The sequence below is a fragment of the Leiobunum rupestre genome, chromosome 6, assembly GCF_980474605.1.
Source record: "Leiobunum rupestre chromosome 6, qqLeiRupe1.1.hap1, whole genome shotgun sequence".
In the NCBI taxonomy this organism is placed as follows: domain Eukaryota; kingdom Metazoa; phylum Arthropoda; class Arachnida; order Opiliones; family Sclerosomatidae; genus Leiobunum; species Leiobunum rupestre.
In genome coordinates, this window is record NC_143389.1 from 61,203,501 (window position 1) to 61,225,617 (window position 22,117).

General features: G+C 40.5%; 1 protein-coding gene across 1 annotated transcript in view; it reads left to right on the forward strand.

The window, feature by feature from the left end:
* Positions 1 to 6,398: 6,398 nt before the first annotated feature.
* The window catches only part of LOC149942907 (latrophilin Cirl-like), a 282,318-nt gene continuing 266,599 nt past the window's right edge, over positions 6,399 to 22,117 (forward strand). Inside the window, exons 1-2 of the mRNA XM_090179813.1 lie at positions 6,399 to 6,995; positions 7,062 to 7,141. The gene's annotated coding sequence lies outside the window, so the exon portion shown is untranslated. The remainder of the gene's footprint in view (positions 6,996 to 7,061; positions 7,142 to 22,117) is intronic.

Below are 22,117 nucleotides of genomic sequence, written 5' to 3' on the forward strand. Positions count from 1 at the left end.
TCGAAATAAAATGTCTTATTCCCCGATGTCAGCTATCAGCAATTGAGAGATTCGAACGAAACACACTTCGAGCAGAGTGGTATAAAAGAAACGGTGTTTGAAATAACCCTGTTTGACTTTGTCGTTATCTTGTCCGAGATAGTTGGCCACTCGTAGAAACAGGTGTAGGCCCGAAAAGATTTTCCTTTTTATTAGTATTTTAGTCGAATAGCCAATCTCGGCGAGTTCTCACCGTCGCTTGAACAGGCTATAAAAATGCCCTTAAATTTTTTCCTATTTAATTAAAACGGTCGGGGCCTCCGAAAGTCGTTTTTTTATCAGTCGTGAACTTTGTTTTATGTAACATGACTGGAATATCAGGATTTTTACTTTCGCGAAGAGAGCACCCGGCGAATTTTAAACGCTTTATTTATCATAAGAAGTCAATTGCTGAAGAATGTGCCTAATAAATTCGTTAGCTCGTAATTTCTCCGCCGGGCAATCCTGTAAGTGACTGTATACATGAGCTTGAGAGATCCATCTTTCCCCCTCCGTACATAAAATTATTTACACTGCAGAAGAGGTTTATACTTATATACTGAAGGTGAAAATTACTTAACTGCGAATTTAAACTTCGGGAGTAGTAGAAGTCTCTTCGCCTTGAGAAATCCTACAAACGTATATAACTTCGCTCTGGGAAATCGTAAGCCCAATTAAGTTCCTTTTAAAGCCCACTCTGCCTTTGCCTTCGATCCCGTCTCCATCTCCAACAAGATTTAAAGTTTTCCCCAGACGCCTGGTTTTTCAAATGGAAATACCTGCTGGTATTTTGTATAATTTTAACCTTATATAAGCGTACCCTGATGGCCAAACCGTATGGTATTAGGTAGTACCGCGTGGTTGCCAACGTTAAGATGTTTTCTGAAATACGAGAAGAACATTATATATATCTTAAGAGAAAAGGATATGACCAGTAGGTAAAAAAGAAACGTTTACCTTCGCAGACTCGAAGCAGTTTTCAATGGACGGTGTTATTACTCTACTAAACAATTGAAAATGTAAATACTACGCAGCCAAAAGATATTTACTTATTTATTTTGAAAAATCAGCGAGTAGCATTAGCAACATGGTATAAATTCAATTACCCCGTCTACGTGAAAAAACTAGGAAAATACTTTGACATTCAATATTTTTAAATGGGTTAGGATTGAACATTATTTAAGTTACGTTATAAATTAAGAAATTCGATTTCATATTTCATATTTTTAACACTGCTAATTGACCTTAAGGGTGAAAATTATTAGAACATCGCCTTTCCCCCTAACTTAATGGAAGATTCTACGAAACAAGTAACCGCGTAAACTTGAGGAAACCTATCGTAGTATACCGGAGTGCAGATAAAGTGTGATAATGCTAATACTACCTCTAATTTTCATAACACTTCAATATTCGCATCACCCTCAGAATTATTTTGTAAAGAACTATGGTATTTATGATTGACGACAATGGCTATTGGACCTACTTCAATGTGTTTGTATTTTGTATCCCCAAACCGAACCCCACTCGTAAAGAAGCTTTCGGTGATAGCCGACAACCAAACCACAACGTAGAGAAACCATTAATTCAAACTTATAAACACGAAGAAAATCGTAAACCGGACGCACGCGTTTCTCTATTGTATTGACTACCGCCGTTGCGATTTTATTTTCGCTAAGCCGAAAATTTGAAAACGAAGAAGGAGTAGAAGCGGGATGCGAGACGAGCATACGAAAGAAGCTAAATTTGTCTTTTCCATGCAAAAAAGGCAGATTTTTGAAAGATCCGTTATCAAAACAGAGAATGATATGGCTCCTCCTCCTTCGCCAACCGTACGTGCGTGTGTGTGCGCGACTCGCCAGAGAGGAAAAAGGTTTAAAGTTTTTTTTCTGAGCGCGTATTTTTCGGAAGGAGGATTTTTGCAGAAGATGCTGTGTTTGCTTTCGGGAAACGAACCATCGAATTTTTTTTTCCCAACTATGCCTAACCTTTATGTAAAGTTCGAAACCACCTATACCCTTTCTTTCCAGTGACACCCTCTCTCTCTCTTCTTGGGCTCTCCACTATACCTTTTTCAACAATTTTTCTTCCCATTTTTTTATTCGAAAAAAAGAGGAAGTTTTTTTGGTGAAGAGGTTGAAATTAAAGCGACAGAACGTGAGGAAAATGCTGAAGTTTCTCGCAACGGTTTTTCAGTGAGTCTCGCTCTCTTTCTATCATTTTATATTTTTGGTGGAAGCTCGCCGCCGTCGGTTTCCAGGATTTTCCAGAGTGGAGAAATTCACTCATTTCCATATTACTCTATTTAATCATTTTAGCGTTGGTACCCACCGCCTCCGTAAGATAAAAACCAGTCGTACAATTTATATATATATATATATATATATAAAATAAGATAAACGGTTCGAAAAGCCCTTTTTATTTCTGAGCGCGCAAATAAAATAATAGGTTTTTTTAATTTTTCTTCTTTTGCGAAATTTAACGCAATTTTGCAGGTATATACTAGCTATTATTATTCGTTTCGTAGATATGATCTCGTTTATTTTCCCATCCTTACGAATATTACGCTTTATATTTTTCATTCATTGTGGTTTTTTCTCTTATTTGTTTGATAGTGTTAGCTCTACGTAATTAATCACGGGGAATTTCGTTGGTTTCTTCTCGCGTTCTTGCCCAATATTTACAAGCTTAGCGAAAAAAGATGCGCATTTACCTCGTTATCTCCTAATAATACATTCAGTCAACTTTTGATATTATCGGGAGTTACTGATGTAATACAGTTTTTTTGCGTGAAATGTACGCTTCGTCAGTTTGGTTCCGGGATTTCTCGCGCGAGGTTATTTAAGGTGAAATAAGAACATTTTAAGAACGCATTTTGTGATGAAGAAATTCCATAACAAATTGTCTCAACGTAGAACTTAAATGATTTTGTAAGTGTAAATATTTGTAAATTTATCTTCCCAATATACGAATATTACGTAATACAGGGTGTTTCAAAAGGTTATGCAAAAGTTTAAAATAGTTGTAGGTTGTGAGTTGAGAAGTATGCCTGTTTTTTTCCCATTTTCCTACGATGAATTAAAAGAGCGCCAGAGAGCTTCAAAGTGTGGCTTATTAGCCCCTGGAAGTAGGATGCAACAAGCGCAAAACCAAGTAGCGGGGACTTTAAATACTGTTTACTTTTTTACGCTGGTTACCCCGATTTGTTTACAAAGTCCTTTTTTACCTATCACACGAACCCAAACCTTAATGTTCGCATTTCCCTGCTGCTTAGTTTTACGCTTGTTGCAGCCTACTTCCAGGGGCTAGTTGGCCACACTTTGAAGCTCTCTGGCGCTCTTTTAACTCATCGTAGGAAAATGAAAAAAAAAAACAGGCATACTTCTCAACTCACCCCTACAATTCCTTAAAATTTTTGCATAACCTTTTAAAAACACCCTGTATATCGCATCATGTGGCGTAACCATGCACGATTGGTCATAGGCTGTATTAATTATAAATTAAGATTTTGATCAAAGATGGATCAGAATTGGATCAAAGTTAGGTTTCATAAAACGTAAGATTCATATGAGTGTAATATTATTTTAATTGGAATTAAATATAATTTGATCAAATGTTGATATTGAACATAGTATTTAAGAGCTTACGTAACCTCTAAGCTTACATTAATTCTTGTAATAGTCGCGCAATTTAAAGATTAAAAATAATCCTTTTTAAAGCCAATAGATGACGTAAATATTGAAAATCTCGTATGCTAGGTTAATTTCAGTTATCATCCGTGATTTTACAAACCTGGGTTGCCATCCACATCAAATATCGTGATCGAAAAGTGTGAAAAGAAGGTTGAGGAAGAACTAAAGAAAGCTGTATTTTTAAATCGGTGGTACATTTGGCACTTCTATAGACCAAAGTGTCTAGGAGTCGTCGAAATATTTTTTTCCAGTTGCGGTGTGACGTGAAAAAAACAGTCTCTTATCTGGTATTTTCTGCCCCCTCGTCATATTTGGTGACAAGCTTGACAACAATGGCGTGAAGTTCAGACCTAACCATGCCTCTCTCTACTCTATACTCTGAGCGTTAAGTATAGAGGGAGCGAGGGCCCCTCTTCAACATATCAAGTCCATCCGTGACCTCCTCCGAAGACGCAACCCCAAAATGGAGAACAAGATGAGCGAGCTATCATAATGGTAGACGGGACTAGCGGACGATTCACCGTGGACCAAAACGTCTCTAGAGCGACGTACCCTCTCATTCATGATTACAGGGGAATGAAGTAAGAAAACTAAATCTATTTTGGAACAAGCTATCCATGACGCAGAATCTTCTATTAGAGCCGAGCAGGAGTGCTTCAATTTTAGGAAACGGTTACTGTGTCGTAATCACGTCACTAGCGAGTCCCTATACACACAACGTATTATTGCGCTGTAATTTCTTTAATAAGTTCCTAACTCTAATTGTTTTATACATATTTATTTGATCTAATCTATTGATAAAATTCAAAAATCTGTTAAATTATAAGGTTTTTTCTTGAAATTCTAACAATTTTCTTGAAATCCTGTCCTTTCTTGACAGCGGGGAATGATATATAACATTTTTCCTTGGCAAAGCTGAGCTTTTTTCCTATAAATGTTTAAGATGACAAAATTGCCCGGAAATACCCTGGGTTATCTTGCAAGGCAAATAAACGAAATTTACGGCCATTATTTCTGGAAATAAATTTTGTGTGGTTGAATTTTACAAATAAAACATTTATTTATAATGAGGAAGACGTTTTTAGCTTTGCTCCCTATTCTCTACCTCTTAATGACTTAGGCGTAGGGTGGTGCCTTGGGTATTAGCCTAGCTGATTATTATTATTATTATTATTATTATCTCATTGGTTTCCTAAAACTGACGCGATTAAAGTGCACGCCTTTGACGATTTTCCACCCTCCCCCCGGGGATAAATTTCGACCATGATACCCGCATATCCACACTCCTTATCCCTAACGAGGAGACCTTATGGTAACATGAAATTTCACCATAAAATTGATCAGATTGTTATTTTCAATGGGAAAATATATACTGTGTTGTCAAACACATTTTCAGTTGCCATGGCAAAACTAATGCGCATTGCAACTTTTCCCTTGGTGAAATTTCATGTTACCATAAGGTCTACTTACCCACCTAGTTTCAACAAAATCGGTCATAATCACCTCAGGTAGTCTCCTTTGTAAGTATATATGAATACATATTTGTCTCCACTTTTAGATCAGTTCCATTAAAAACCTACATTGGCACTTCATATTATCATCGAAATCCGTAATCTTTAAACATCCAATCAGAAGTTCCAGATTTAAGGTCACACAGTTTATGCCACTTTAGCAACAACCACTAACAAGGAGACTACCGGAGATGATTATCACAGATTTGGTTGAAACTCGGGGGTTCAGTAGACCTTAAGGTAGTATGAAAATTTCCAAAGGGAAAAGTTGCAATGGGCTTTAGTTTTCCTATGGCCACCGAAAATGTTTTTGACCTCTCCATTTAAAACAGTATGATAATTTCTCGGTTACCCAAATTTTGTTAAAATTTAACCAAAATTGATAAATTTTACCCAAAATTGGTCAAATTCATCTCTTTGGGTAAGTTTTGAAAATTTAATTTGTTAAATTTTTAAAAAAAAAAGTCCCTGTGAAAAATCCCATGATTTTTTAAATGGAGATTATTTCGTTTTGAGAGATCAAAAACATTTTCGATTTCCATGGGAAAACTAAAGCCCATTGCAACTTTGGGAATTTTCATACTACCTTAAGGTCTACCTAACCCCCGAGTTTAAACAAAATCGGTGATAACCACCTCGGATAGTAAGTTCCGCTACAAAATACCATCGATCATTCCAAGTAGCGTAATGAATTCCTACGGCTATATATTGCAGCTACATGTAGGCATTACTGGAATCGTTGAACTAAACTTTCCTTCTTATTCAAAATAATAACCATTGAAATAGTTTGTAATAGGCGTATAACCATTAATTACCCGACGCTGTGAATTATCACAGTATTGTTGCGCAAGAGCCATTACGATTTCGTCTAAAGAGGGAGTATTAAAAAGAGACAATAATTAATTTTATACTCGCCCTGTGATGATCTTTAGACCATTAGCGAGGCCCGCTCGTATTTTTATCGTTGTACTGTCCCAATTAAATCCCTATCTAGCGGGGGGGGGGGAGGGGAAGGGAAGACTTTTCGAGCTACAAGGTCTAAAAAAATCACATCCCTTTTTAAACGGAGTCGGGATTAAATATTCATCGTTTCTGCGGCCGATCTCGGCCCCTCCCACTTTGGTTTGTAACATCTCGCCAAGTCGGCTCGGTCCCTCCGTCGATGATCTCAGATAGCGATTTTGCGCGCTGACCGAATATATTATACAATAAAATACCCCTTGTTTAATAAATCGTTTCGCGTATCGTTATCGTTTAAGAGGGGGACCGGGACTAATTTATACGATTTGCTTGTATTATATAGACCTTGGTTTTGGTCGCCGGGTTGTAACCGCAAAAATGTCGTTTTGGGGTTAATGTCGTCGGGCCTTTCGCCTCCAGGGGGCCATCCGCGGTTTCTCACGCGCGGAGACATGAGCTTCGATCGGACGGTCTCGACATTTTTAAACTTTTAAATTGTTCCTAGGAAATATATCTTCCCCTTTCCTTCAAGCTTCTTTTTCTCTGGCGGTGGCTTTTTTTTCCTCTTCTCTATAGAAGAAGGGACATTTTGATCAATGACTCCTTACGACTTTATTCGCTTATTAAGTATTTTCGGCGTTTTAATCCCGATTTTCTGGCGATTTTTACAAGCTATTAGTACGTGGCTTAGCGAGGGCAAATATGTCGTTAAAATACGAAGGGGCTATTAGCATATTTCGTGACCGTACCTTTTAAGTACCGGTTAATGTGTATTTTGTAATTTTAAACGATAAGATTTGTCTTTTAAAAATATTTCGTAAGTTATACGTCTTTGGAGTGAGCTTAATAATTTATAAATTAATTTCGTATTTTTTTAATGTAGGATTCAGAAATTGCGTGAATACCGGACGAGCGCGGTTTCATCGCTGAAGCGGACTCCGCGACTCACTCATTGTCTTTTAGGTACTGGTATGGCGAAGAAAACTTAAATCCGTAAGTTTTGATTTTTATTTATATTTTAATTAAAAATAACACACCCGGTTTGAATCCTTTCATTTTAGTGGGTGTGCTCGATTTCATTTGTAAGAGACATTTGAGTTTTGGTATATAGTGAAAACTTGTTGAGGTTAACCGTAATAGTTAGTTGTAACGATTTTATGGTCAGAGCCCAATATTCCGCCCCGGCCAACTTATTATATACCGTTAGCATTTAAAATTAGACTAAACTAAAATTACTATACATAAAGATTTAATCTAATCTAAATGATACACTTAAACCTATGATTTAAATTTAATAATCAAGGATACTACGAGTTTGGATGAAAATTAAGAAACGTTTAATTGAATACTAAAAATTGTAGTACGGTTAAATACTAAATACACTAAGTTATCTAAAATACACTAAATACTTAAAATATACAGGACTACGTCTACTGGCTCTCAGGATAATTAAAAGGGGAATGATTCGAATCATTTAATGAAAACGCTCTTATTGCTCTATAGTCTTATACTTAGCTACTATGCTCTATTACAAGACTCTATGGCGATAGCGTTCAAGTTCTATTGTTCTTAGAAATTCATTCTACTTATCTCTCGGCGAGTGACTTCTCGGTGGCGAAGACTTTGGTGATCACGGACACGCGGCTCTCCTTGATGGATGGCCGGGCGATTTTAGCATCGGTCCTGCTCTTCATGGTCGGGGTTCCCGGTTGGATAGTATGGCGAGCGTCCAATTTCATCGCGCGTCCACGATGGTACTTTTAACGGCACTCATAGCTACACGTATTAACGCGGAAACCTTCAATCTATTACAGCTAGTCCGAGTTCAATTCCACAACCTTTCGGCATCGAATGGCACGACACAATCTTGCATTTTCCCGCGCATTCTCGGTTTTTAACATCTCGTCTAGTTCTCTGTTTCACAACCGCATCGAGAATGTACCAGGGGTACCGGAAATTAGCAAAGGGGTAAAACATGGGGAAAACCTTTTCTTGAGCCAGTGACGTATCAGGGGGTACAATACTATTGAGAGCCAGCGAATAACAAAAAAAGATATTCTTTGGAGATTCCCTATCTTGGAAAACATATTTTAACAATGACCTCGCGGAATTAGCTGGCCGGGGTGGATATTGGTCTCTAATACATTTAAGGAAACAAGTAGTCGCGTTAAAGCGCCTAAATATTCGTTATACTTCCCCCCAACTAGTTCCGAACGTCCCGAGAGGACACAAGTTAAAAAAAAATGAGGGAATGCTGATCAATGGGAGACTTGCCTATTGCTTTCTTGAAGTGCGAGACCTAAGAGTCATGGGATGAGTACGGTAGTTATCACTATCGGAATCAGACTGATCCGGGGAGGGTGGGCGTATAATTTCACCAGCAGGGGCGTCACTGTCACGACCGATAAATGGTTTCAATTGTCTAACGTGATGTGTGCCTTTCAATATCACCCCAGTGTCTACATTCTGAAGCCTATACGTGTGCTTAGATAGTTTTTCACAGACCCTAAATGGTCCATCCCATTTTGGGGCTAGCTTGGCGTTAATCTTATTTGCAGCTGAAGATTGTATGTGGGTTTTCTTAAGGACAAGCTGATCTATATTAAATTCTCGGTCGACCCTTTTCTTGTCATAAATTTCAGCCTGACGCTCCTGTTCTACCTTAAGATTAGCCTTAGCTTTTACAATAATGTCTCTAATTTTTTTAGCGAACGCCACCACTTCGGTTGGCGTAATTTCTAGAGTGACGTCTATTAAGTCGTCGGTATTGGGTATTGGTTCCCCGGGCTCCCTAAGTTCCCGTCCAAAGTTAAGGTATGCTGGAGAGCACCCGGTACCGTCGTGTATGCCTGTTCTCATCCCCATTGCAAAGTGTTGCAAATAAAGATCCCATTTTTCATGGTGATCGGCTACGTAGGACGCTATCATGTGGGAAAAATTTCTATTGACTCGTTCGGTTTGATTCGATTGCGGAGAATAAATCGAGGTTAAGCGCTGTTTTACTCCAAGGGCTTTAAAAACTCCTTCCATAGTTTTCGACACGAATACCGAGCCGTTGTCACTGACTACGCGTTTCGGCAAACCAAAACGGGTAAAAACATCTTCGACTAACCGATTGACTATCCATTTTGACGTAGGGCTTCTTAATGGAAAAACCTCGACCCATTTCGTCATATAGTCAATGACTACTAAAATGTAGGTGTTTCCTTTACTACTACGGGGAAATGGCCCCTTAAGATCCACCCCTATGACTTCCCAAGGAGAGCTAGGTTGCGCGGACTGCATAAGGCCGCTTGGTTTCGACTGCGGGTTTTTGTAACACTGACAAATTTTACACGAGCTTACGTAACGAAGGACATCCCTAGTCATGCCCTCCCACGTGAATGCCTTTCTAACCCGACCTAAAGTCTTGCTACAACCTTGGTGACCGCTAGTAGGAATATCGTGGCTAACCCCTAAGACTGCACTAACTAAAGAGCGTGGAACTAATATTCGGTAATTATCTTCGGAGGAGTGTGGAGCTTCTATAAGCCTATGGACCAACTCGTCCCGAATTACGCAGAAGGGAGCGACCCTTTTAATCCATCGCGTTAGTTTTTTATCGTCGGGTAACCCACTATTCTCTAAATATATCCTTAAAGCCAAAAGTTTACCGTCGGTACGCTGGTGTTCAAAAATAAGACCGTGATCTAACCGCAAAAGCCCATCACCGGAATCGGCAACGCCGTTAGCGTCAACCATTGCCACGAACCCTTCAGAAGATGCCAGCATCTCCCGTTGCGCGTCGGGTATACGCGACAATGCATCCGCAACGACATTGCTCTTTCCAGCAATGTACTTAATTGGAAAGTTCAAAGCCTGAAGCTTGGTGATCCAACGGGCAAATTTACCGGTTGGGTCTTTGGTTGTCAATAGCCAGGTTAAAGCCGAGTGATCGGTCCAGACCTCGTAGTCTGCCCCCTCAACATATGGGCGGAATTTCTCCATTGCCCAAACGATACCGAGACATTCCCTTTCCGTTGCCGAATAATTTCGTTCGGCGGGGTTCAATGATCGACTAGCGTAAGAGATAACCTTCATGGGCCCCTTTTTGCCGGCTTCAGCGTATTGCTGAAGCACAGCGCCTAAGCCGTAATTTGAGGAGTCGGTTACAATAACAAAGGGGTTGTCGAAATTAGGTGCACTCATAACTGGCGCGGATGTCAAAGCGGATTTAAGTTTTTCAAAGGAAGCTTGTTGATCCTCCCCCCAAATAAATTTCGCGTCTTTCTTTAACAAGTCATTTAAAGGCGAAGCTATGTGCGAAAACGACTGCACAAACCTCCTATAGTAACTAGCTAAACCGAGAAAGCTTCGCAATTGACGAACATTGCGAGGAGGGGGGTATGATTTGACGCTTTCTATCTTAGATGGATCAACTTGAATCCCGCGACGCGTTATTAGGTGCCCCAAAATTACCGTTTCCTCTTGACAAAATTTGGTTTTAGAAGCTTTTACCGTAAGCCCAGCGTTAGATAGGGTTTGTAAAACTTTTTCTAATGTCGCTAAATGCTCTTCGAAAGAGTCCGAGATAATTATTAAGTCGTCTAAATACGCCATCACGCCCGCGTCGCGAAGGTGAGAAAAGAGTACGTTCATCATTCGCTGAAACGTAGCTCCCGCGTTTGTGAGGCCAAACATTAAGACTGTTGGGTGGAAAAGCCCCCTATGCGTGATAAAGGCCGCGCGATCTCTCGAACCGGGATCGAGAGGAACCTGCCAATAACCCGCTCTCAAGTCCATTATTGAGATATATTTTGGTTTACCAATGCGACTCAAAATATCTAGATCTATTAATGGTAAAGGGTATCGGTCTTTACGAGTTCTTTTGTTCAAACCTCGATAGTCGAGACAAAGGCGCTTCCCCCCGTCTTTTTTACCAACTAAAACCGTGGGACTACTCCACGGGCTATTAGAGGGTTCAATGAGACCGAGATCTAACATCTCGTCTATAATTTTATCAATTTCCGCTTGTTTGGCGGGAGAATATCGGTAAGGAGGTGAAGCTACGGGAGAGCTATCCCCAGTGTCTATAAAATGACAGGCGGTGTTTGTTTTTCCAGGAACTAAGGAGAAGACGTGTTCGTAGGGGTTAATTGTATCGCGAAGTCTATTTTTCTCACTATCGCTAAGGGTATTGTTTTGAATCGCGGAATCTAATCCGTCCCGATCAATATCGTAAACTAAAAATAGATTGGCATGACTAGTCGTATCGGACCCGAATGGGTACCTTATGGTGGGTGTATCACCCCAAAACCAACAGTTATCCCCAAAATCGACACAAATATTAAAACTACATAAGAAATCTACACCTAAAATACAAGGGTAAGCCAATTTATCTACAAATAACGCCTTGTGAGAAACAGTCCTACCAGGGAGAGAAAAATTAACTTGTACTGAGCCTTCAGTTTTTAAATTACGATTATCAGCTACTTTTAAATTATAGCGGCTTTCATTAATGAAACAGCCGGTCTCTACTAATTTGGACTTAAAATCTGAATTTAACAGAGTGAACGAGGACCCAGGGTCTAAAATACCGAAAGTAAAAACTGGACCTAAATTAATTTTAATTGTTTTAAGCTGAGAATTTGGAATAGGGTTGGACTGGTTCATCACGTGGCAATCTCCACTATCAACGGAGCCTCCTACTTCTTTTGCTGCCAGGAAGAGTTTTGGCTCCCGCTTGACCCTTCCCTTCGCCCGTTTCCCGACCCACGGCCCTTTTTAGCGGGACAATTTTTGGAAACGTGCCCCTTTTGTTTACATTCGAAACATTCTACATCGGGACATTCTGGACTCTTATGACCCGCTTTTCGGCATTTGTGGCAAACTATGGAAGTAGTACTAGCGGAACTGTACTGCGAACCTGAATTGGACGTGGCACTATGAATGAAATTAGACCCCTTAAAAGAACGGGACGATTGAATAGCTAGTTCGGTTTTAATACCATCTGATAACAATTCACGAAGGGAACGATACACCTTAGTGGCTAAATAAATTTTAAGTTGCGAGTTTAAATTGTTATACACTATGCTAACTTGAGTCGAAACATCTAACGGGTTGCGTAAGGCTGTAAAATGTTTTTGCATGTCCTCTATGTAAGCGCTAACCGTTTCGCCATGTTGCTGACGGCGACTCATAATTTGGGCCATTGAAAAATTATCACTATCGTGACCCGAAAACTCGTCAACTAAGGAAAATTCGAACTGAGCCCAAGTTCTAACGTGAGATTGGGCTAGCCACCACTCTAGGGCGGGACCCTCCAGCATAGATGGCACCCAATGTTTCATAAAAATATCTTCCGGTAATCCCTTACTTAAAAATATTTGTTTTGCCTTTAATAGGAAATCTTTCGGGGTACCTTCGGTATACCGTCCCGAAAATGTAGGAATAGGAATGTTAGGAACCCAAGAATTCGGCAGGTGTCCGCTAGGAAGAGGCGGCGGAGGAGGCGGGGGGTTTAATCCAGTAGAATTCGGACCCCCACCCCTCCCGACGTTCTGCAGCTGCGTGCGGAGATCTTGGAGTTCGGCCATTATTCTAGCTAAATCCCCTCTACTAATATTGGCGGGGCTAGTGGCATCGCTACCGTCGGCATTGGCGTTAGTCCCCCCTGAGGCGACTGAATTACCCCCGGCCATAGTGGCAGCTACGGACTCTGCTGGTGCCAGTTTGGGTAGGGTACGATTTTCTAATCGCTTTGTACGCGCAATAGCCTGGAAAGCACGCCAACAAAGTGAACAACAATAATCTTTTCCCGCGGCGGGAAGACAAGTGTCGCAAGGCGTATGACTCGAAAGGTCGCTATTGGAACTCATCCACTTAGGAAAATACCCAAAAATACAAAGGCAAGCCTACCAAAGGGCGGGAAAATTTTTGAATATAGAAAGTGCAACGGCTCTCAGGACGCCATTACTAATAAGCCTCGAAATATTGAGATTTAAAAAGAATTTAAAAAGTACAAATTTAATTTGTAAAAAAAAATTAATTAAACTGGTCGTTTGTTCAAAACCGGTTACGGACCCCCAGAAATGTAACGATTTTATGGTCAGAGCCCAATATTCCGCCCCGGCCAACTTATTATATACCGTTAGCATTTAAAATTAGACTAAACTAAAATTACTATACATAAAGATTTAATCTAATCTAAATGATACACTTAAACCTATGATTTAAATTTAATAATCAAGGATACTACGAGTTTGGATGAAAATTAAGAAACGTTTAATTGAATACTAAAAATTGTAGTACGGTTAAATACTAAATACACTAAGTTATCTAAAATACACTAAATACTTAAAATATACAGGACTACGTCTACTGGCTCTCAGGATAATTAAAAGGGGAATGATTCGAATCATTTAATGAAAACGCTCTTATTGCTCTATAGTCTTATACTTAGCTACTATGCTCTATTACAAGACTCTATGGCGATAGCGTTCAAGTTCTATTGTTCTTAGAAATTCATTCTACTTATCTCTCGGCGAGTGACTTCTCGGTGGCGAAGACTTTGGTGATCACGGACACGCGGCTCTCCTTGATGGATGGCCGGGCGATTTTAGCATCGGTCCTGCTCTTCATGGTCGGGGTTCCCGGTTGGATAGTATGGCGAGCGTCCAATTTCATCGCGCGTCCACGATGGTACTTTTAACGGCACTCATAGCTACACGTATTAACGCGGAAACCTTCAATCTATTACAGCTAGTCCGAGTTCAATTCCACAACCTTTCGGCATCGAATGGCACGACACAATCTTGCATTTTCCCGCGCATTCTCGGTTTTTAACATCTCGTCTAGTTCTCTGTTTCACAACCGCATCGAGAATGTACCAGGGGTACCGGAAATTAGCAAAGGGGTAAAACATGGGGAAAACCTTTTCTTGAGCCAGTGACGTATCAGGGGGTACAATACTATTGAGAGCCAGCGAATAACAAAAAAAGATATTCTTTGGAGATTCCCTATCTTGGAAAACATATTTTAACAATGACCTCGCGGAATTAGCTGGCCGGGGTGGATATTGGTCTCTAATACATTTAAGGAAACAAGTAGTCGCGTTAAAGCGCCTAAATATTCGTTATATAGTGTAGGGAGCTGTTTGTTCGCGTGGCATGAAAGGCTTGCCACCACCCTCCTACGCATTGTAACCCGGCCATCTTAATTAATGGCCTTAAAAGTCGCTCGATGACTTAGGTCTAAGTAGGTGCTCCTTCTGCGTTGAGTTTGCAAGTTCTCTCCCCACTGGTTTAAGGGGTTTTCCCCGAGATCTTCGGTTTCCCCTTCCATAAAAACTAGTTAAGGTTAATGGTAATAGTTAGTGTAGGGAGCTGATGGCTCGCGGGGCTTGCCACCAGCCTCCTACGCATTGTAACCCGGCCACCTGAATTAAAGGCTTTAAAAGTCGCTCGATGACTTAGGCCTAAGGTGGTGCCTTGGGTATTAGCCTAGCTGATTATTATTGTATAAGCCTAGCTATCTTTACGAAAATAATAGTCGAATTAAATGGCGGTCACCGTGTGTCCAATTTATTAAGTTATTGTACTTGGTAGTAGCGATTTTGAAATGGAGAAAATTAGCCCTTTATAATAATAATAATAAGCATTTTTAAACGCGTTAAAACGTTAACAGTTAGCGAATGTAATGGAAATCACACCATTATTTAATTCATCATTCTGGATAGTTTCGAGAAGATCGTTTTGGAAACCTGGCTGTGTTAGCCCCGCGGCATTTTCCAAGGGCGGTAAAAACACCCTTAATCTAATTAAAAAGGGTCCCAGCGGCGGACGAATCTTCGAATAATCCGGCGAACCCTCCCACGTTGACGTTCCACTTTTTAAAGATAGCCCGATATTTTGACGTCGTTCTTTCTATATATAAAAGCGGCGCTTTCTATTTTGGCGTTCGGGCCACTTAAATATAGGCTGCGGAGAATTACGATGGGGGGGGGGTGTAGCGTGATACTGATTAGAAACGAAGGGGACCCCTATATTCAACTCCATCGCGCGCGAGATATTTATAGGTCCGTCTGGATCCCCAAATTGGTTTCGAGGCCCGATTTGGACATTTCAACCGCGCCCTCTTACGCCGTGTTTGGCGAACGGAAAGAAAAATTAACGCGTCCTGTTCGAATTCATTCATTTCGCGGGTCTCCTCAATGACGTCGTGGTCTCGTTGGCGGTGTGCAAGTACTGCCGTTGGGCAGTGCGAACGGATGACGAGGGTCTTTCTAAAAGGTTACCGAACGTTAGGTGGTAATTAAACGGAATTATTAAAAAGCGTTTGCTGGTAATATATCTTGAGAACGCCCCCAAATAATTGACGAGGGTTTCCGACGGTGCCTTTTCGCGTCTGTCCTTTAAATTATCGCTCGTTATTCCACTACAGTCATATCACGACTGGATTGCCAGAGTGTTACTCCTTTCGGCGTCCATCTTGGCGGGAATGAGTCTTGGCACCCGCGGGAGGGGTCTCGATCGAGAATGGCGAGGGTGGAGATGACTTACTGTCAAACTTCGGGAACACGCGCCGGAGCACGATTCGGGCCGAGTTTGTCCCCATAGATCACGCGGTTTACCAACCATTTAACGCGTGTTTTAACGCCTAAAAAATGCCAAAGGTGGCGCTCGACTCAGGTGGGGTTCTTAATTTGTATCGCACGAAAGCTAACGTACCGTAAGGGCTTTCGGCTTGGCTTTCTACTAACCTCGGCGTCGTGTTTGGGAGGAGTCTTTGCGGGGAGATTTTAATAGCTGTTGCGTGGCTTTTCTCTCGAAATCAGACGCGTCCCTGTGTACAGCGCCTCCCAAATCCAACCGGTGATTAGCATCCCGCCCAATAAGACGCAAACTTCACTTTTTTCCGCTTTCTATCGTAACACTCGGTTAAGTACGAGGCGGATAGCCTAGGTGTCTAACGATCCTTTTGGGTAGTCACGGAATCCGCTAATGAACTAAGAAAGGTTTTCTCCGGTTTTGACTCCTCGTCTCTTTTCCATTTCTTGTTGTTTAATGGGAGTGCGCTTGGGGGAAAAGGATTCCGTGTGAGTTATATATTTGGCAATTTGCTATAATTACGCCCTGGTCGGCCGCTCACGAATAAACGTCCTATAGTTGTTTAAGTTATTAAATGCGGGGGGAAGCAAATTGACCGAGAAATAACCCTTGCATTTTGGAAATCGGTGATTGAATAAGTCGGCTTGGCGTGGGCTGAGCCGCGTCTTCAACGGTGCGAGAGTTCGAGAGTGGGAGTATACCTCGGTGTCCGCCTAAAGATAGCTTCTAGACGATGTGTCCGAGTGATAAAATATCGTTAGAGTAGACAAGGACCGAGGTGGTCCCGGGGTTCTCTCTCGGTTAAATGCCAAAACGCGGGCTGCGCTCTTTCGCCGCCAGACGTCGCCCTGTCCGCCGACTCCACCCGGTTTTATAATGGCGAATATTTTCAAAGGGATTATATTTTATAATAGGATGTTTTTGTTAATTACGCTCTTCAAATTTCCCTAAATTCTAATTAGATTTTACCCCGTGGGATTTTGAACTATAATTTATATATTTTTCCGAAGCGTGGGTTAATTCTATAATATTAGCTCCGTGGTTCGCCTTATTACCTTAAAAGTTACGAATTTTTATTTAAACATAAAAAATTATTGGCCCTTTTGGTATTTGAAATATCTATATTGGAATTTTCGTCTATCAAACGCTATTTCAGTTCGAACCCTTTCACGAAAAATTAATTAAAATTAAAATTTAAGAGGGTAATATGAACATTTAAATAAAATTACCTATCAAGACAACTTCGTTGACTGAGAGCTGCTTCATTTCTTTTACGAACTGAAATTACCAAACAGCCAATTTCGACTGTACCATTTACTTTACTTTGGAAATTTAAACTGATAGCTCAATTGTTCACTGAATAATTAAGGAATTAAAAACAAAGTCGAAAAATCGTTGCTAACACGCGCTACGACTTGCCTTTAACGAAACTAGTGCTGTTAAACCTGGTGAAATCAATGTAAAATGCTTTAATGCACCATAAATAAATTCATCATCACAAACATAACCGAAATTTTACTGAAAAATTTATGCTGCCATTTCCTCGTGACGTGAAGAGCCTAAAAGGAACCGTTATTTTTAGTTATGTTTAATAAAATTTGCGTTAATATTTAAAAAAAAAACACCATGCAATTATTAATAGCTCCCGGTAGGTTCTCAACAACGAGAACAACGACAAATTTCGAACCCTTGACCCTTTATTCACTCTAAACCAAAACCCGATCGCGTTATTCCGTGTCGTTACCCTTGCATTATAGTGGCGCCCCTTCGTGAACCGAGTCAACAAATTGGCGTATAATATGATTAAGCTTTATTATCCGCCGATTATAGCAATAATGGCTTCCCGGCCCCCTTTCCTGCAAACCCCCGGAGACTTATATTTCTTCGTCTCCCGCGTACTTAAAATCGCGTCCGAGCGGAAGCTATACTCTTTACATCGCGAGCACGACGACCTCCGAGGATGCTGCGGTGACACGGATGACGCTGTTACTATGGATACTGTCCTCCACTCCGCATCCTCTCCCTTGTTTCTAAAACCATCTTCCCCGCGTCTTCCCTCCACCGGCGAGCTCCGTTGAAGTATGCTATTTGAAATCCGAGCGAAAGAGCTGGGTAAACACGGAAGTTCCAACGCGCCACCAAAAAGTAACCAAATATATTCCCAGTCGACTTGACAAAATTTATTTTCGCGGTGCCATTATCCGTTGGGCCGCCGAAAACGGAAGGAGTACAGTGGCGCGGGCTTCGTCTCTGGCGTCCCATACCATTTTGTCGGGATAATTTAAGAGGAAAACAACTCCCCGATGCCCCGTTCCGACTCCGCTATCGCCGCTCTTTCCGGCAGTCCACTTGATCTACAAGGGAACGTTACCGGATTCGTCTGAGGCCAGCGAGCTTCGTTACTCTCCGGCTCACTGGACACTACCGACAGAGGCGGGACCCTGCCCTTGACTTTCGTTGAATACCTCTTCGGTCGCGTTTGCACGCCCGCGTCGTCCCGTGTCCTTTTCAGGGGCTAATCTGGCGACTCCTTATTTAGGGTCAAACGCGATACTCACGATCGAGGATTTTATTTCAACCGGCTCGCGCTTCCTGTTTGGCCATGTTTGTACACTTTAGCCAGGTCTCTAAAATGTTGATAGTTTCTTTTGGGGAAATGTGTTTGGAAAACTTCGTGGTTTTATATTTTTGCGTCCACATTCGAACATATACTCGAGGATCCTTCAAGATTGAATCTGTTCGGTGGTTTTGGTTTTAAGATTGTCAACTCCCTCGTGCCTGTCGACTACCGGGTGTAGGTAGTAGAATCCGTGAGAAACAAGAGATAATAAGACTTTCTTAGAACTTCCGCTTAAAATAACTTTATTATGATTCCGATATTTCTGGTTCCAATCTATCACATTTCCGCTGATGGCGATGTCTTAATCCCCGGTGGTAGGTAATGGCCATCTGCTGGCGTCTTGGGATGAATTTCCAGAAAATCTCCTTTCTTTAAGACAAGACTGCGGGATCCAAATTCTAGGGAAAGTCATTGGTTAGATATTGATGAGCGTGCCATTTTTTCTTGAAGTGTAAGTAGTAAAAGACGGAGATACGGAATTGAGTTGGTCTCTCGGGGCGTGAAATAGATGTCCAATATACTTCTCGACTGGTATTAATCTCCCGAGTCTTTCTTTTGATATATCCCCCGCTGTACGGTTTGTACCTGACTGCGGTTGCTCAGTTGATATCTTTGTACAGGGAGTTCATCTCGGTAGTTCACTGCGAAGAAATCTCATATAATGAAAAAATACGCCTTTTCGTAACCGTATTTTGAAGGATACTAGTGGAAAATAAAATATCATCATCGGTTCACCGATATTAAGATTTAACCAATAAATAGAATCATACGAATACGCTGATAAGTACATTTATATTAAAAAAAATGGTTTTGGAACTTCTAAGATAGAGGTCGGCGTTTGAATAAGAAATTATACGATTGTTTATATTTATCAATAACCGAGAATTATTCAGAAATATTAGAAAAAAAGGATTAATTTTGCATGTTAAATCGTTATTTAATCGTATAATTTATTCGTATAAATCAAATAATACTAATTTTCATGATTAATTGAAATTTTTGCGGTTAATTTATTTGTTCCGCCGACCTCTATTCTAAGAGATATGGACAATCTATTACATAATCTATTAGTTAAAACGTTAGTAAAGTCGTAATATTTGTATCGGAAATTCAAATAAAATGTTGACTTTAAAATAAAAATAAAACTTGGTTTTTGGAAAAATGATAATTATTCGAAATTTATTAAAAACAGTTATAACTAACTCCCCCAAAGCCATTTTGATTTTTGATATTTCGAAATACTTTCCCTCGATCTCGCTGGCGGACACCCTGTATAGGCTGATCCTATAAACGCTCTTTCGAACTGGAGAGGTATATTCTCGGTTTTTGATTTATACCAGTCTTGGTAGAAACCCCCATCGAATCCTCCCGGGCTATACTATATCGCGTCTTACCATATCTATTCATGATCTCCGGGCTCTCTAGATAAGGCAAAAAAAAATATTGATAACTGTTATTAATTGAAACTCAAAGGCAGCTGCCCCTTCGCGTTTAAAAATATGTCCATTGAAAGAATTTGTCAAGAATTTGTTTGATAGACGCGGTCAGCCTTAGCTGTCAGTCGTCTACCTCGAGGCTATTCCGTGGGTCGGCCGCTTTGCCTGTTAAGCGACGGCGCTGCAACCGCGGTTGACGGTTTTCCGACTCGTAAAAATCTTCTTAAGGGTCCTCCGCTCGAACCATCAATAATTACAGTACATGCCCGTATAAAAAGTCTCGGTTCTCGGATAATTATATAGCGCGGGGACCAATCGGCTGCAGAAACTAACCTAAGCATTTGGGGGGACAAATTACTCAAAAGAAGTCCCAAAAAGTTAAACTTCGGCAATAAGATTACGGCTATTAGTCCTTCTTAGGATAGCCTTCGCGGGATGGTCCAGTTCTCATTTGTCAGTTTGTCGCAACGTGGCTTTCGGAAGACCGTACACCCGTAACAAGTTGTATCTTGACCAAGTGGCGTTTAGACTGAGAACCTATTGGGTGCCCGAAGCCGCGTCTTCCTCCAGTGTTTTATAAATGCAACGTCATTATTTAAGAACGGAAAGCTATCCGTTTTGCAAGGTGTTATTAGATTTTGTCATGCGCGCGTTGGTACGGGAATTTTGCGTCTCTTTAAAATGTCCTTATACGTTTTTGACCCTTCGTTTTACAAAAGTTAGTTCCCCCTTTATGCTCGGAAATTTGCGTCGTTTCCTGTTAGGGGTTTTTTTTTTGTTCGTAAACTTCCAAAAATTTGGCAGTTTTCTCGAGTAGGCGACTAAATTACGACTTCATTGTTTCCCGTAGCACGGCCGCTCTCACCCTCTTTTAATAATTAAAAGCTTTCCTTCAACTGAACGAAGTCGAGTTTTTTGCGACGAAGCGAGCTCACAATAATGGTGTGCTTTAAGTTTGATGTTAACTGCAAACTCATTTTCCGTTAATGACCCGATCTCTCGAGATAATTAAAGCCGCGATGTTGGGCAGTTTCAATGCCCGTTATATTCGTTAATTTAAACTCGAGGCTATATCTAGAAATTGAGCGAATGCTTCGTTGAAATTAGAAGATTATAAAGGTTATTATAGAGATAATTAATGGGGGATTTTTTGGTGCTCGAAATTTTCGTGTTTTAGTTAGTTTTACCAAGAATGTATTTATTTATACTCAATGAGAATGAATATGTCGAGACTATCGACGGACTCGTTGAGGCCCTAACCCCGTCACGCTAAGGGGGGCGGGGAAATGAGGCGGTCTTATTTTTGGCGTCCTCGCAGCAGCGTTAATCGCGTCGAAAAACGCAATTTTTAAGAAGCAATGAGATTGCAGTATTATTTGATTTTATTAAAGCGGAGGAGCATACCGGGGGCCTCAACGGGTAGAATTGGAGAAACGCTAAAAATAATCTCGACATATTCATTCTCCCTGAGTATAAATAAATACATTCTTAATTTTACTATTTAATAAAACGACATGGTGCTGAAATATGGCTTTGCTGAATATAAGTTTCATATCTTGTAAATTATTTTTTAAACTCGAATTGATATATATAAATCACTAAGCCTACACATGACACAGTATAAAGTTGTAATCAAAGCCCTGTAGACGTATCTTGGGAGGATATTCTTTAAAAATCAAAAATGACAAAAAATCATGATCTGTCAAAACATATAAATTTTACTATCTGTTTTAATTAAATAAGATAAATGCAAATAAATTACCTACTAAAGTTTCTTGTGAAAACTGTTAAAAATAGGGACCACGACGTGATCAAATCTAGAGTTGATCACGTTAAAGATATCTACATTTTTCTATAATTGGGAGTCTAAATATACGTCATTTTGGCGCTCGTTATTGGGCGGGCGAAGAAAGAACCTCGTCGGTGATCAACTTTAATGAATGGGCATAATAACGGAAGAACTAAAACTCATTAACTCGAGCTCGTTGTAATTACTGGTGTCTTTTTTATAGGGATAGAGATTGGGCTCTATATACTTAATACGGTGTTTTTATTCAATTACAATCTTGTCGGATTCGCAAAAGGGGCCCACGGAATAAGCAAGGAGGTGTGGCCCCCTCCCGCGGTTAATTTCGTTCCAACCGCACTTAGATATCAGATTTTTTAATGATTAAAGAGTTTTAACATTTTTTCCTCATTAACTCGTACTCTCCTCTTTTGGTCTTGTTTTAATGTCCTCTCTCTCTCTCTCTCTCTCTCTCTCTCTCTCGTCATTTTCTCTCTAGCCAGCGAGTCG